This window comes from Oryx dammah, unplaced genomic scaffold (genome assembly GCF_014754425.2).
Source record: "Oryx dammah isolate SB20612 unplaced genomic scaffold, SCBI_Odam_1.1 HiC_scaffold_10, whole genome shotgun sequence".
Lineage (NCBI taxonomy): Eukaryota > Metazoa > Chordata > Mammalia > Artiodactyla > Bovidae > Oryx > Oryx dammah.
Window position 1 is genome coordinate 39,482,480 of NW_024070194.1, and position 14,548 is coordinate 39,497,027.

Consider the following 14,548-nt stretch of genomic DNA (forward strand, 5'->3'; position numbering starts at 1 on the left):
ATTTCCTTCTCCAGTGCATGAAAGTGAAAAGTGAAAGTGAAGTCGCTAGTGTTCCCTAAACCCAGCATCTTGACTGTCTGACATCGTCCAGGCCACTGGGATGTGTATCTCTGCTGTATATTCCCTTGTTTACCTGCTTCTTCTAGACAGAGAGGTTTTTTTTTTTTTTCTTCCTTTAATTGCAGTATAATTTTCATGTTAATTTCATGTGAACAGCAGAATGATTCAGTTATACAAATATTTCTTTTTCAGATTCTTTTCCATTATAGTTTACTACAAGATATTGAATATAGTTCCCTGTGCTCTACAGTAGGTCCTTGCAGGTTATCTATTTTATACATAATAGTATGTATCTGTCCATTCCAAACATCTAATTTATCCCTCCTCTCTCTTCCTTTTTGGTTACCCTAAGTTTGCTTTCCATGTCTGTGAGTTTATTTCTGATTTGTATATAAGCTCATTTAAACCATTTTTTTTTTAGATTCCACAGGTAAGTGATATCATATATTTGTCTTTCTCTATCTGACTTACTTGACTTAGTGTCAGGAAGTATTTAACAGGAGGCTTCCTGTGTGCTGTTTTGGATCTGTCAGGAATTCTCTGTTCCTTATTAATTCCTGAATATTCAGGAATTAAGAGGAGAGGCAAGCCTTTCCTGGGGGCTGAGGAATCCAGGCGTTTCCTTCGTTAGTTTTTCTATATGGTGATAAAGACCCTCTTCCTTTTTATGAACCATATGGTAATATCTCTGCTAAAAATAGCTATCTTGTAAGGCAGTATAAACACCTACACAATGTTGAGTAAAACACCTCTGCTCCCTCAGAGCTTTGGTCACCATGTCTTACTTTCTTTCTCTCTTTGTCTCTCTCTCCCACTCTCTCTTTTTCAGGCTGATCCCTTGGAGCGCAGAGCCTCTCTGAGTTCACTTTCCTGCCCGGGCTTCTAAGACCCTCTCGAGAAGGCGCTCTGTGCCTTCATCCCATCAAGAGGGTGCCTGAGGCCTCTGTGAACAGAGCAAGCCCTGTGCCAGGGGCTTTATTGGCTTTCTGCGTAAACCAAGGAATATCAGCCCCTTTCTCTCTCCTTTACTTTCTTATCAGTCAACTCCGGATCACTAGGTTCCAGTCCATTAAAAGACCCCCAAAATAGTCTGACAATCTCTAGGTCCATCCATGTTGATGCAAATGGTATTACTTCATTCTTTTTATGGCTGAGTAGTATACCGTTGTGTCTTTATCTGTTCCTCTGTTGATAGACACTTTGGTTGATTCCATGTCTTTGCTGTTGTAAATAGTTTTGCAATGAACATTAGGGTGCATGTATCTTTTCAAGTTGGCAGTTTTGATTGTTTGTTTTGATATATACTCAGGGGTGGACGGAAAAGACAATGGCACCCCACTCCAGTACTCTTGCCTGGAAAATCCCATGGAAGGAGGAGCCTGGTAGGCTGCAGTCCATGGGGTCTCTAAAAGTCGGACACGACTGAGCGACTTCACTTTCACTTTTCACTTTCATGCATTGGAGAAGGAAATGGCAACCCACTCCAGTGTTCTTGCCTGGAGAATCCCAGGGATAGGGGAGCCTGGTGGGCTGCCGTCTATGGGGTCGCACAGAGTCGGACACGACTGAAGCGAGTTAGCAGAAGCAGCAGCAGCAGCAGGAGTGGAATCACCAGGTCATATGAAAGTTCTATTTTTAGTTTTCAGAGAAACTCCATACTGCTCTCCATAGTCAGCCAGCTTTCACTACCTTATACAGCCAGAATCTATCCTCCAAACTTTCATCCTACAGTCTTCTGTTTCCATAATGATGCAAATTAGGAAACAAAGTAGTCTATGGGATTTGACAGACCGAGGATCTCTCAAGCCAGTAAAGCATGAAGCTCTCAGCTCAGTTTTTGTGACATAAGGGAGGCTGGCTATTGTCCATGTATCGGAGGTTGCTGGGGAGAAAAACACCTATTGCTCTCATCAGTTTTTATTTACTAATTTTCTCTTAGGAACTATGTAAAAATGTGGAGTTAAAATTTAAAGTGAAGGGTTCTTCATTAATAAAAATTAAATAAAGAAAATGAAAAAGAAATTTGCAGCTACATAGTATAGAAATAAACTCACATCTTGCATATATGTTTTCAAACAGATTCGATAGATTTTGGTCCTGAATTTTGTAAAGTGTTAAGGTTGTACCTCACTCAATAGAAGTTCATAAATTGATAAGATGTCCCATTTTTACATTGTTTTACCTGTAATATAAAAACATTTCAATGCAACACAGCCTATTGCTAAATGGCACCAAATAATCATTTCGTGAAGTCAATGTTATTTAATCTAATGACTAGATAAATTTAATAAAATAATCTTGAAAAGCAATCTCAGCAGTATCACTACCACCACCTGAAATTCTGTGCAGCCATGATGGTAGCTCGAGGACACAACGGCATTGTGAAATCACATGCAGTTCCCTTTGGCCACTGATCTGCTTCACAAGCAATAATTAAAAGATGAGGAAATTCCATCTGTCGTCACTGGTCTGGCATGTCCTGGGTCCCACCCTGAGGTTTTAGGCTCTGCACAACACTGAGTCATACACAGAATCCAGGACTGGAACCTCCTATACGAATTTTAAGGTATTAAAAAGATTTACCTGGAATTGAGCTGCAGGAGTTGCTTGTATATTTTTGAGATTAGTTGTTTGTCAGTTGCTTCATTTGCTATTATTTTCTCCCATTCGGAAGGCTGTCTTTTCAGTTTGCTTATGTTTTCCTTTGTTGTGCAGAAGCTTTTAATTTTAATTAGATCCCATTTGTTTATTTTTGCTTTTATTTCCAGAATTCTGGGAGGTGGATCGTAGAGGATCCTGCTGTGGTTTATGTCAGAGAGTGTTTTGCCTATGTTCTCCTCTAACAGTTTTATAGTTTCTGGTCTTACATTTAGATCTTTAATCCATTTTGAGTTTATCTTTGTGTGCGGTGTTAGAAAGGGGACATTTCTCCAAAGAAGACATACGGATGGCTAACAAACACATGAAAAGATGCTCAACATCACTCATTATTAGAGAAATGCAAATCAAAACCACAATAAGGTACCACTTCACACCAGTCAGAATGTCTGCGATCCAAAAATCTGCAAGCAATAAATGTGGAGAGAAGGGAACCCTCCTACACTGTTGGTGGGAATGCAAACTAGTACAGCCACTCTGGAGAACAGTGTGGAGATTCCTTAAAAAATTGCAAATAGAAATGCCTTATGACCCAGCAATCCCACTGTTGGGCATACACACAGAGGAAACCAGAATTGAAAGAAACACATGTACCCCAATGTTCATCGCAGCACTGTTTATAATAGCCAGGACATGGAAACAACCTAGATGTCCATCAGTAGATGAATGGATAAGAAAGCTGTGGTACATATACACAATGGAGTATTACTCAGCCATTAAAAAGAATACATTTGAATCAGTTCTGATGAGATGGATGAAACTGGAGCCGATTATACAGAGTGAAGTGAGCCAGAAAGAAAAACACCAATACAGTATACTAACACATATATATGGAATTTAGGAAGATGGCAATGATGACCCTGTATGCAGGACAGCAAAAAAGACACAGATGTGTATAGCGGACTTTTGGACTCAGAGGGAGAGGGAGAGGGTGTGATGATTTGAGAGAATGGCATTGAAACATGTATAATAACATGTAAGAATCGAAATGCCAGTCTATGTCTGATGCAGGATATGACACGCTTGGGGCTGACGCGCGGGGATGACCCAGAGAGATGTTGTGGGGAGGAGGGTGGGAGGGGGGTTCATGTTTGGGAATGCATGTACACCTGTGGTGGATTCATGTCAATCTATGCCAAAACCAATACAGAATTGTAAAGTAAAAATTAAAAATAAATAAATAAATAAAATGAAAAAAAATTAAAAATAAAAAGATTTACCTATGAGTTAATTGCAAGGAGCTATTTTAAATTTAGATGGAATCTCAGAGCCATTAGAAACATCATCTTTTTGCCCACTATATTCAGTGAATTCTAGAATAGCACAAGAAGTCTCCAGATAGGAGGCAAGGGGCAGAGTCATACAAATGATCTATGCCAAAGCTTTGGAATCACAGTAATAGCTTTTCAGTCTTACCAAACTTGCTCTGGAAAGAGTATGAAACCAAAAATATAAACAACTGGGCAAAGCTGTTGAAGGCAAGTAAGATCAGATCCATATTTTTGGAAGATGGTGACAGGATTTTTTTTTTTCTTCTGCACTCAGTGGTCTGGACTTTTTTCCCTAATCACCTTTCTCACAGCCCTTAAACTTGGCCACCTTACCTGTCTTCCAAACAGGTACATTAGTATCATCTGGTCCCTTCCTTCTGGCTCATATTTTTGTCCTGGGAATTACCTTTCTTCAGATCTTAATATTCCATGAACTTGCCACTCTTCCCTGAGATTAGAGTTTACTCAAACACAAATGCATGATTAGAAAGCAACTTTCCATTTAGATCTCTCCTCCTTGGACAGAAAATACCTAAGATTTCAGGGGCATCAGGCTGTTGATCAAAAGCGCACATTTTCTTTTGTATAAATTCAGTTCGTTTAGTTCAGTTCTTTTGTTCTTAAAATCATATTCCCTGAGAAATTGTAAACAAAGTATTACTGAATCCACTTCTCTCCATTGGCATATACATTTTAACCTAAGTGGCTAGCACCAGACCCTTTTAGCGGCTCTGTTTATAAATTGTTGGAAGAAAGACAAAGACTAATTTTTTATATTTTCTTTATTTTTTAAATTATGAAAGTATGATAAGACATTTACAGGAGACTTGGAAAATACAGAACAAGGTTACAAATAGTTCCACTCAATTCTACTACAATTATTTTTTAAGTAGATAAATTAAGATTTTTAGTTGAAGTTTCTAAATCAAACTCTCAAAAATTATTAGAATGAATATACAGAAAAGGAGAAGGATATAGCAGACCTGAAAAGCACTATGAACCAATTCAACATAATCAAGATTTATACAATTTTCAAACACAGTAGGATACAAATTCTATTCAAGTTCCCATAGACTATAAACTCAGAAACACCTGAACATATCCAGGGACATAAAACAAGATGAAAAAATTTCATGGTGACCAAGACTATTTTAATAAACGATTTCAGGAACACAAAAATTCAGGGAATAATATAGTTTACAAATACAAAACTATACTCATCTATTTTGCTAATCAACACTCAGTTTATTTCCATTTTTTTCACCATTTTAACATTTCTGCATCACTTTATTGACTGATAAAAATTCTTCTTCTGTGAATTGCTCTTCTTATTCTTCACTTTCCCCCCTCTTTCCTGTTCTTTTTCTAAGAACTGTGTTCAGTTTCAGTTCAGTTCAGTCGCTCAGTTGTGTCCGACTCTTTGCAACCCCATAAATCGCAGCACACCAGGCCTCGCTGTCCATCACCAACTTCCAGAGTTCACTCAGACTCATGTCCATCGAGTCGGTGATGCCATCCAGCCATCTTATCCTCTGTCGTCCCCTTCTTCTCCTGCCCCCAATCCCTCCCAGCATCAGTCTTTTCCAATGAGTCAACTCTTCGCATGAGGTGGCCAAAGTACTGGAGTTTCATCTTTAGCATTATTCCTTCCAAAGAAATCCCAGGGCTGATCAAACTGTGTTAGAGAACTTCAAATAGTTTGACTGCTAGTTTTATTTAGAGATTACATGCACTGTCAATCTATTGATTCTTCCCATTTGTGGCTTGTTATTTGGGGACTTTTAATCAAATATTTAATATACTGCTGTTTTTGTTCAGTTGCTCGGTCATGTCCGACTCTTTGTGACCCTGTGGACTGTAGCCTGCCAGGCTCCTCTATCCATATGGGACTTCCCAGACAAGAATAATGGAGCAGGTTGCCATTTCCTTCTCCAGGGGATCTTCCTAACCCAGGGATTGAACCCGCATCTCTTCCATCTCCTGCATTGGCAGGTGGGTTCTTTACCATCTGAGCCACAAGGGAAGCCCATTTAATATACTAATTTTTGTTTATTGATAAATTGACTGCATCCATCTTTTTTCCTTTACAGTTGGTTTAAGTAATTGTTTTTTCCCTTCTGGACATAAAGAGACTTGTATATTTTTCTTCTACATTTTTAAAGTTTTGCTTTTTTACATGCAGTTCCACATAAAGTAAGATTTATTTCCTAATGTTGTTTACTTTTTGCACATGGATATCTGATTTCCAGTAACATGTCTTGAATGAGAAGATCTTTTTTTAATCCACGAGAATATCTAACAAATTCTCTCACAGAATCTGATGTTAACTGAATTAAGTTAATTTTGATTAAATTAATTGGCTCAGTGTTTATGGGAAGGCCTTACAACACTTCAGTGGGCCCCAAGAGTACAAGGCAGGTAGTCTGAGATGTAACCCTGGGACTAACTACACTCCCAGCCTCCCTGTAGGCCTGCACATCCTCAAAGGCTTGTGTCCCTGAGTCAGTAACACTCAGAATAAGGTTTTTCTTAGCATACATAAAAGTTATGGAGAAAAACACTACTTTGTTGCCATGACTGGCATTTCAGGCAGAGGCTAGAACATTGGCAGAGTCCACCTTGTTTAACATTCGTCCATGAATCAGATGGTAGTAGGATTTCACTAAATATTTATTAACGGAAAGAGTCAGTTTAGCTGATCTAATTTCTGACTGTTGACTCTTGGCAGTCTAAACAATTATATTAGTCAAGCTTTCCTAGTTACCCAATAGGGAACAAAAAAGATTTAAAAATATTTCAAGTAAAACCTGAAGGAAACATGTCTTCACGAGGGTAGAATATCCCAGACATTTCTAAGGCACAAAATTCATACAAGAGTAGTGAACATCACACCAGAGCTCGTAGACAATAGAGCGTGCTAAGATTTTGACATTCTCAAGCAACTTGAGGCTTTCTGCAACAAATATAATAGAACGTGAGTTTGTAATGAACTGGTGCCTAGGTCTCTGTGACCCAGACGTGCTGAAAAAAAGAAAAGGGAAATACATCTTCTTTTTCCTTCATGTAACCTGAGGTCACTACAGTATTGAACTCCTTTTGTTGAGTGCTTAGCCTGGTATATTTTGTAAGGAACTTTATCTGTTGGCCACCCAGACACAGATTAGATGAGAAAGGAAACAAAATGTAATTGAATATTTCAAAGCAATCTGTATTTTTGAAAACTGTATGTGTGTGAATGAATACGATATATACAATATGATATAAATAGGATATATAAAATGTAATTTGATATGTTATTCTATGTATTATGTACATAAGCTTCCCTGGTGACTTAGACGGTAAAGAATCTGCCTACAAGGAAGGAGATCCAGGTTCGATCCCTGGGTCAGGAAGATTCCCTGGAGAAGCAAATGGCAACCCACTCCAGTATTCTTGCTGGAGAGTTCCATGGACAGAGGAGCCTGGTGGTATACAGTCCTGGTGGTATACAAAGAGTTGGACACAACTGAGCAACTAACACTTTCATTTCACTTTCTTTCACTTCATTATGTACATACTATAATTTTGCATATGTGCACATATACACACACACAAGTATACAGGCAACTAATACAATATTATCAGAATATTTATTCTTTGACGATGGAAATTTCAGTGGTCAATTCTGGTTTTGTTTCTATTTTTGTACCTTAGATATTTTTCAAATTTTGTTCGGAGAACTTGTATTACCTTCACCAAGATAAAAAGTTATTTGTTTCAAGGGTGGAATAAGAACAGACAAGAAGTCTTCACCTGAAAACTCTGTGTGGTTAAGTAGTCTGAAGTCAAAGTTCCTGGCCTCAGAGAAGCAGAGCCAGCAAAAGAGAATTGTGGACACCTCTGCCCCCTACTGTTCACCTTCAGTAAGTACCTGGTGATCCTTCATCCGCTCTTACTAGGAATCTCCAAGGAGATTGTTGTTTACAAAATCACAAAATCCTGTGGTCCCTCCTCTCCTCAGAGATCCCCAGCCTGGGGACCTTCAGACTGCACTGAGAAATGTGTTCTCAGATAAAGAATATCATGACCACAGATAGATAAACCAGGAAAAATATGGATGTCACACGTAGGGACACACAGAGAACCTAAGCTTCTTTCGGTTTTTTAAAAACATACTAGTATATAGTGCAATGTGCATTGGAAGATTATACATTAATATAGAATATATTTTAAAATATATTAGTCTATATACTGAGTATACGCTATTAATATTAACAATGTTACATTGTATGTGTTAAAACACTATATGTATTAATAATATTAATGTTACATGTGTACTTGTATATTGCATATGTACTTTACTATACTTGTTTATATCTTATTACTTCATAAGCTTTGTACATATGTATTTTTTCTAGTACTATGCTTTTTAAATGTATGTCTATGTTTGTGTATATATTTATATACATGTAGTTTTCTATATGAAGAGTACACAGTATGCATATATACTATATATGATATATATATATGTATGTGGTGGCTCAGACTGTAAAGAACCCACCTGCCAATACAGGAGCTTCAGGACATGGGGGGTTCAGTCCCCAGGCTGGGAAAATCCCCTGGAGAAGGGAATGGCTGCCCACTTCACTGTTCTTGCCTGGAGAGCCCCATGGACAGAGGAGCCTGGCGGGCTACAGTCTATTCGGTCACAAAGAGTTGGACACGGCTGAGTGAATAACACTTATATAGAATAAACACAGCATTCACACACACACATACTGTTACCAACGATTTTGCATTTGTCAGTGTTTTATTTAATGAAGAGCGCAAAGTGTGACTAACATCTGCATTTTAATTCTACAGCTGGTAAAAGCATTTCTTCCTTTGGAAGTTATTCGAAGTCCCAATTTGCTTCAGAAGTTGACACATCTGAGTTTCTTTTGACTGTTATTATTTATGAAATTCAGCATTTCCTCAGAGCCAGCTTTGATATAATAAAGCCTTCAGATCTCCAGTCTCACAACCAATTTATTTACAGTCAGTAAAAGACATTGAGGCCCAATGCCTTTATCTTAGACACGCTTTCAATAGCACCCATAGAATTCAGTTACATGTGCTGGTCTGAAGGAAAAATGTGGGCAATGTGATAAACACAGCCTTGCCTTGGCCATAACCAAATTAAAATATCTGCCTCAACAGTGGTAGTTAGGGAACCAAATAGACTGAAAAGAAAACAAGGAAAAAAATTTAATTTGAAAGCAAACAGGCTTACACAGTATTTCCTGATGGCAGATTCTGAACCATGAGGCATGAAAACCAAGCATTAATAACCTCAACAGTTGTTGTGTTATTTTATGAGATTTCATCATCAAATATTAAAACTTAGTCTAGACTTTTTTATACCATATCATATTCTTAAATCTGCTTTAAAAACCTGGGATAATTGCTTTAAAATGAATCCATATATATGTAGAACATATGATTCAGAAATACATAGGATGAAGTTTTGTGACACTTATAAATAAGAACTTGTCATTTCCAAGCATAAGCATTTTTGTTTTTCATTTAACACTTGCCTGGTATTTAACCTGTCCATCCCTCTAAGAGTGTGTAGAGTGGAACTATACAAACATTTGATTTCAACCCTATAATATTCTGGAAAAGGCAAAACTATGTAGAGAATATAACGTATCAGGGATTGCTAGAGAGTGGGGAAGGGGGGACAAGGAAGAAGACAGAGTGTATTTAGGGAAGTGAAACTACTCTTTTTAACACTGTAATGGTGGATACATGTTATTATATGTTTATCCAAACCCACAGAACGTACAACACCAGGAGTGACCCATGTCAGCTATCGGCTTGGGTGATGATGACGCATCCATGTAGGTTCATTAGCTGTAACACAGGGACCATCTGGTAGGGATATTGATGGGGAGGCTTTGAGGAGTACAGAGGGAATATGGGAAATCTCTATACCTTCCTCTCAATTTTTCTGCAAATCTAAAACTACTCTGAAAAAAGTTAACCTAAAAGCAGTATTTAAAAAAAAACAAAAACATAAAATCATGTGACTTCCTTTCTAATGCCTTCTATTTAAGAATGGCACCAATAAACATGATTTCTACTACAAGTATATCAGCCACCCCACACACCATCCCAACCAGGTCTTCCCTCACACTGACTTCTATCTTTGTTTCCCGGATTGTCATATTCCCTCTAAAGGCAAATCCCCAGACCAGCCCGGGGAAGTCACATGTGACTCTCCAAAGAGCCTCATAATCAGGAGAAAGCACAAATTCTTGGCCACATTTTGTTCTCACTTTAGTTGTTGTTTCTTCAGTTCAAACCAAAACAAGGCAAGAGTGGCAGGGTGAAGTAACCGTGGAGAGTAAACACTTACTTGGCATTTCCCCCAGAGGCTGTTTGCAGATAGCAGCTGGTGAGTCATGAGAACAGGTCTCCAGGGATGCTCCACCTCTGACTCAGGGTGGAGTGGGTTTCGGGCCCTTCGCACAGCTCGGCTCCCTGAGTAACTGATCCAATCACAGCTGATCCAATCACAGCAAACAAACGCTGCTTTCATTCAGTCTCCACTCAGAGATTCCACCAACACAGCCAAGTAAGCTAGGTGGCACAGAAAAACGACAGATAATAGAAATTATTGCGAGTCCTCGGCAGATAGAGCTGCAGGCTGAAACAGATTTGCCTGTCACTATCCTGTGTGTCACCGCAGGGCAGGGTGTCACTGTGCCGGGCCAGGTTTCACCGGGTGTTTTCAGTTTCCTTGTTGATATCTGAATGCCTCTGTGAAGGAATTTGTGTGAGAAATAGACCTATTTTTATTCACAATGACTTCACCATCTGCCCTGGTATTTTGTGTACACAGATTCATGTCCTGCATGTTAACGTATTTCAATCTGTGAACCCTCCAGACTCAAAATGTCTTTAAAAAGAGTAACGGGATGCTATGAACACTCTGTTTCATGGTGTAGAACTGATAACTGCTAAAGGTTCTTCAAGCCATTCAAAAAAAAATGGCTTTAAAAATAAAGCGGCAGGAATATCTCATTCACAATGATGAAACTATATAGTGGCTTGTTTAGTTTTGTTTTGTTTTTAAAGTCTGTAGGAAAAATGTTCTCACCAAATGTTTAAATTAGTGGAGACTTTTCTGTGGGTGAGTTCTCCTTTCCACGTGTTTTGGAAATAATTTAAGAATGGGAATCAGAAGACTGGTGCTGCCTCCATGATTTATTTATTCTTGAATACGCCCTTTAACTGCTCTGTTCTTTTGAGTTCCTTATAAGTAAGAGGAGAACAAAAGAGCCTGAATCCACATGAAAAGGTTGCCAAAAGTTTGAAATGAAGTGATATGAAACATATATTAACAACTGCCCAAATATGTCAAATCCTGTTATGATTAAGGCTTAGAGTTTTGTGGTGAGAGTTCATGACTAACACATAAATAAATGGGTGTTAAAGATACAGTAGCTTCATTTAAACCAGTATCTTTTAAATGATTATATAATAAATGTCACTGTGAGTTTTGTAACAAAATTAAGGTTGCTTGCAATACAGGAAATGAGTATCTGTAGTGTTTCTGTATATTAAAAAAAAAGTCTATGTCCAGATATGTTCATTTCCAGCCATAAACACTGTTTGTATTGTTGCCCTTGTTCAGTCACTAAGTTGTGTCCAACTCTATGTAACCCCATGGACAGCAGCATGCCAGGATCCCTGTACTTCACTATCTCCTGGAGTTTGCTCAAATTCATGTCCATTGAGTCAGTGATGCTCTCTAACCATCTGTCCTCTGCTGCCCTTTTCTCCTCTTGCCTTCAATCTTTCCCAGCACCAGGGTCTTTTCCAGTGAGTGGGCTCTTTGCATCAGCTGGCCAAAATATTGAAGCTTCAGCATCAGTCCTTATCATGAATATTCAGGGTTGATTTCCTCTAGGATTGATTAGTTTGATCTTGCAGTCCAAGGGACTGTCAAGAGTCTTCTCCAGCACCACAGTTTGAAAGTATTGATTCTGCAGTGCTCAGCCTTCCTTATGGTCCAACTCTCACATCCATACATGACTACCAGGAAAATTATAGTTTTGACTGTACAGACCTTTGTTGGCAAAGTGATGTCTCTGCTTTTTAATATGCTATCTAGGTTTGTCATAGCTTTCCTTCCAAGGAGCAAGTGTCTTTTAATTTCATGGCTTTGGTCAATGTCAGCAGTGATTTTGGAGCCCAAGAAAATAAAACCTGTCACTGTTTTTCCACTTTTTCTCCATCTATTTTCCATGAAGTGATGGGACCAGATGCCCTGTCATGGCTATGTTTTCTCTTATACATTTTTAAAAATGAGATTAAAATATATCATGAAATTCACATTTTTAAAGTGTATACTCTAGGAGTGTTCAGCATATACACAATCACCACTATGTATTTCCCAAATATTTTCAAACCAAAAAAAGAAAGAAAATCACATACCCGTTAGCCCTAACTTTCCTTCCCCCTTCCCCTCAGTCCCTGGCAAACACTAATATAGTATTTATCTCTATGGATTTTCCTTTTCTGAATATTTTATATTAACATTTCTGGCTTCTTTTTCTTAGCATAATGTTTTCAAGGTGCATCCATGTTTTAGGATATTCCCAATATTTTCTTATATTCTGTAGACTGTCCTTTCACTCTCTTGATAGTGTCTTTTGATGCACAATCATTTCTTATTGTGATAAATTCCAATTTATCTAATTTTTCGTTTACTATTCATGCTTTCGGTGGCTCAGCTGGTAAAGAATCGGCCTGCAAAGCAGGACACCTTAGTTCAATCCTGGGTTGGGAGGATCCCCTGGAGAAGGGAAAGGCTACCCACTCCAGTATTCTGGCCTAGAGAATTCCATGGGGTCACAGAGAGGGGGACACAACTGAGTGGCTTTCACTGTCACTTCATATATACATATATGATTGCACAGACCTTTTTCAGTGAAGTGATGTCTCTGCTTTTTAATATGCTGTCTAGGTATTAGGCATTATGTGTGTGTGTGTGTGTGTGTGCGCGCGTCAAGGTTTATTTCTAAAGCCCCAATTCTGTTATTAATTTCTATGTCTACTCTTATGCCTGTACCACACATTCTTGATTACTCTAGCCTGGAAAGTTTTAAAACTGAGGGTAAGCAGTTTGCCCTCCTTTTCAAGATTGTTTTGGCTATCGTCGTTCCTTACATGTCCATGGGAACTTTGGTACCGGCATGTCAGTTTTTGCAATGAAAGCCATATTGATAGAGACTGTATTGAATATGTAGAACAATTTGGGTAGCCAAGCATCTTGTTATCAATATTGAGTCTTTCAGTCCATGAGACTAGATGTCTTTCTTTGCCATGTGTGGCACTGAAGACTCTTCTTTGTTAGCTCACTGGTTAGTTAGTGATTCAAAAGAAATTTCCTTAAATGCCTGGAAGCAGTGAGTTCCCGTCTTGATTGCTGGGTTCTGTGTTGGTATGCAGGTGTTCCTTCAAGACTCAGCTGGCATTTGGAAATTCTGCCTTATCCCTTACTTTTATTTGAGCAGAGTGAGTTTCAAGGTCAGCCAGAAGAGAGAGCTTAGGGCTTAGGGCTTAGGGCTTAGGGCTTACTTCTATGCATGAGCACAGCCCTGGGCAGGTGCACAGCTCCATGACTCTCAGATATGTCATAGCTTTATAAATCTCCCTCAAAGCATCTTTTCCCCCAACTTTTCCTTTTCACATTTTTGGTTTGCCTGTTGTTTTCCCTCCTGTTCCTCATCACTGAATGATTAAAATATTGCTACAGGTTGTTTTCAGCAAATACCCTGCCAAAAGGCTGTTGTTCTGAGGGACTCTGAGTCAGGTCAAATAAAGACAAAGCTGAGAAGGGGGACCATGGACAATTAAAATAATGACAGTTCCCTGGGAATTAGGCTTGGACCATCAGTGGCTGCCAGGCTGCTGGTTTTCCCCAAGATGTATGTTGTTTCCAAGGTTACCAAGGAGCTGGGAGGGGAGGAAGAGAGATGAGAGAAGTTCTATTAAGACTCCACAGACTTGCTGTTCTTCCCAAGATGAAGTAGCTTTTCTTGAATTAACACACCATGGGTTGTTGTCTTTGATTAATTTCCTGAGATCTGAGAAAGTCTATTCTGATCGTTTCTGCTAACATTCTCATTGATTTTATAACATAGAGAATTTTCAGAAGTTCTTACTCTGTCATTCCTCCTGACATCCTGTGGCCATATATTTTCAAATTAATAAATAATTCCCTTACTTGAGTTCAACAGAACCTAGAGAAAATAGCCTTAAAATGTTAAGTTCTTAATTTGCCTAAGTAGCATATGCATTGTTCTGGAAATAAAATAAGAAGCTCCATTCTTAACCTTGGGAAAGCTACATTTTTGGTAGTCATCTCTATATTGATTACAGGCAGAGCAAACCACTCCTGGTTTCATTGTAAACATATAATTTATCCTCCAGAATAAATCTGGGCAACTAAGTGTAGTCTATTCTCTTCTTCTTCCAGATATCACTTAAACCAAATGAGCTGAATTTGTTACTTCTCACAGTAAAAT

At 38.5% G+C, this 14,548-nt stretch overlaps 1 long non-coding RNA gene across 1 annotated transcript in view; it reads right to left on the reverse strand.

Annotated features, from left to right (window-relative positions):
• The window catches only part of LOC120869464, a 60,753-nt gene extending 50,012 nt beyond the window's left edge, over nt 1-10,741 (reverse strand). Inside the window, exon 1 of the long non-coding RNA XR_005722542.1 lies at nt 10,369-10,741. This is a non-coding gene — a long non-coding RNA (uncharacterized LOC120869464). The remainder of the gene's footprint in view (nt 1-10,368) is intronic.
• Between the last annotated feature and the right edge of the window lie 3,807 nt (nt 10,742-14,548).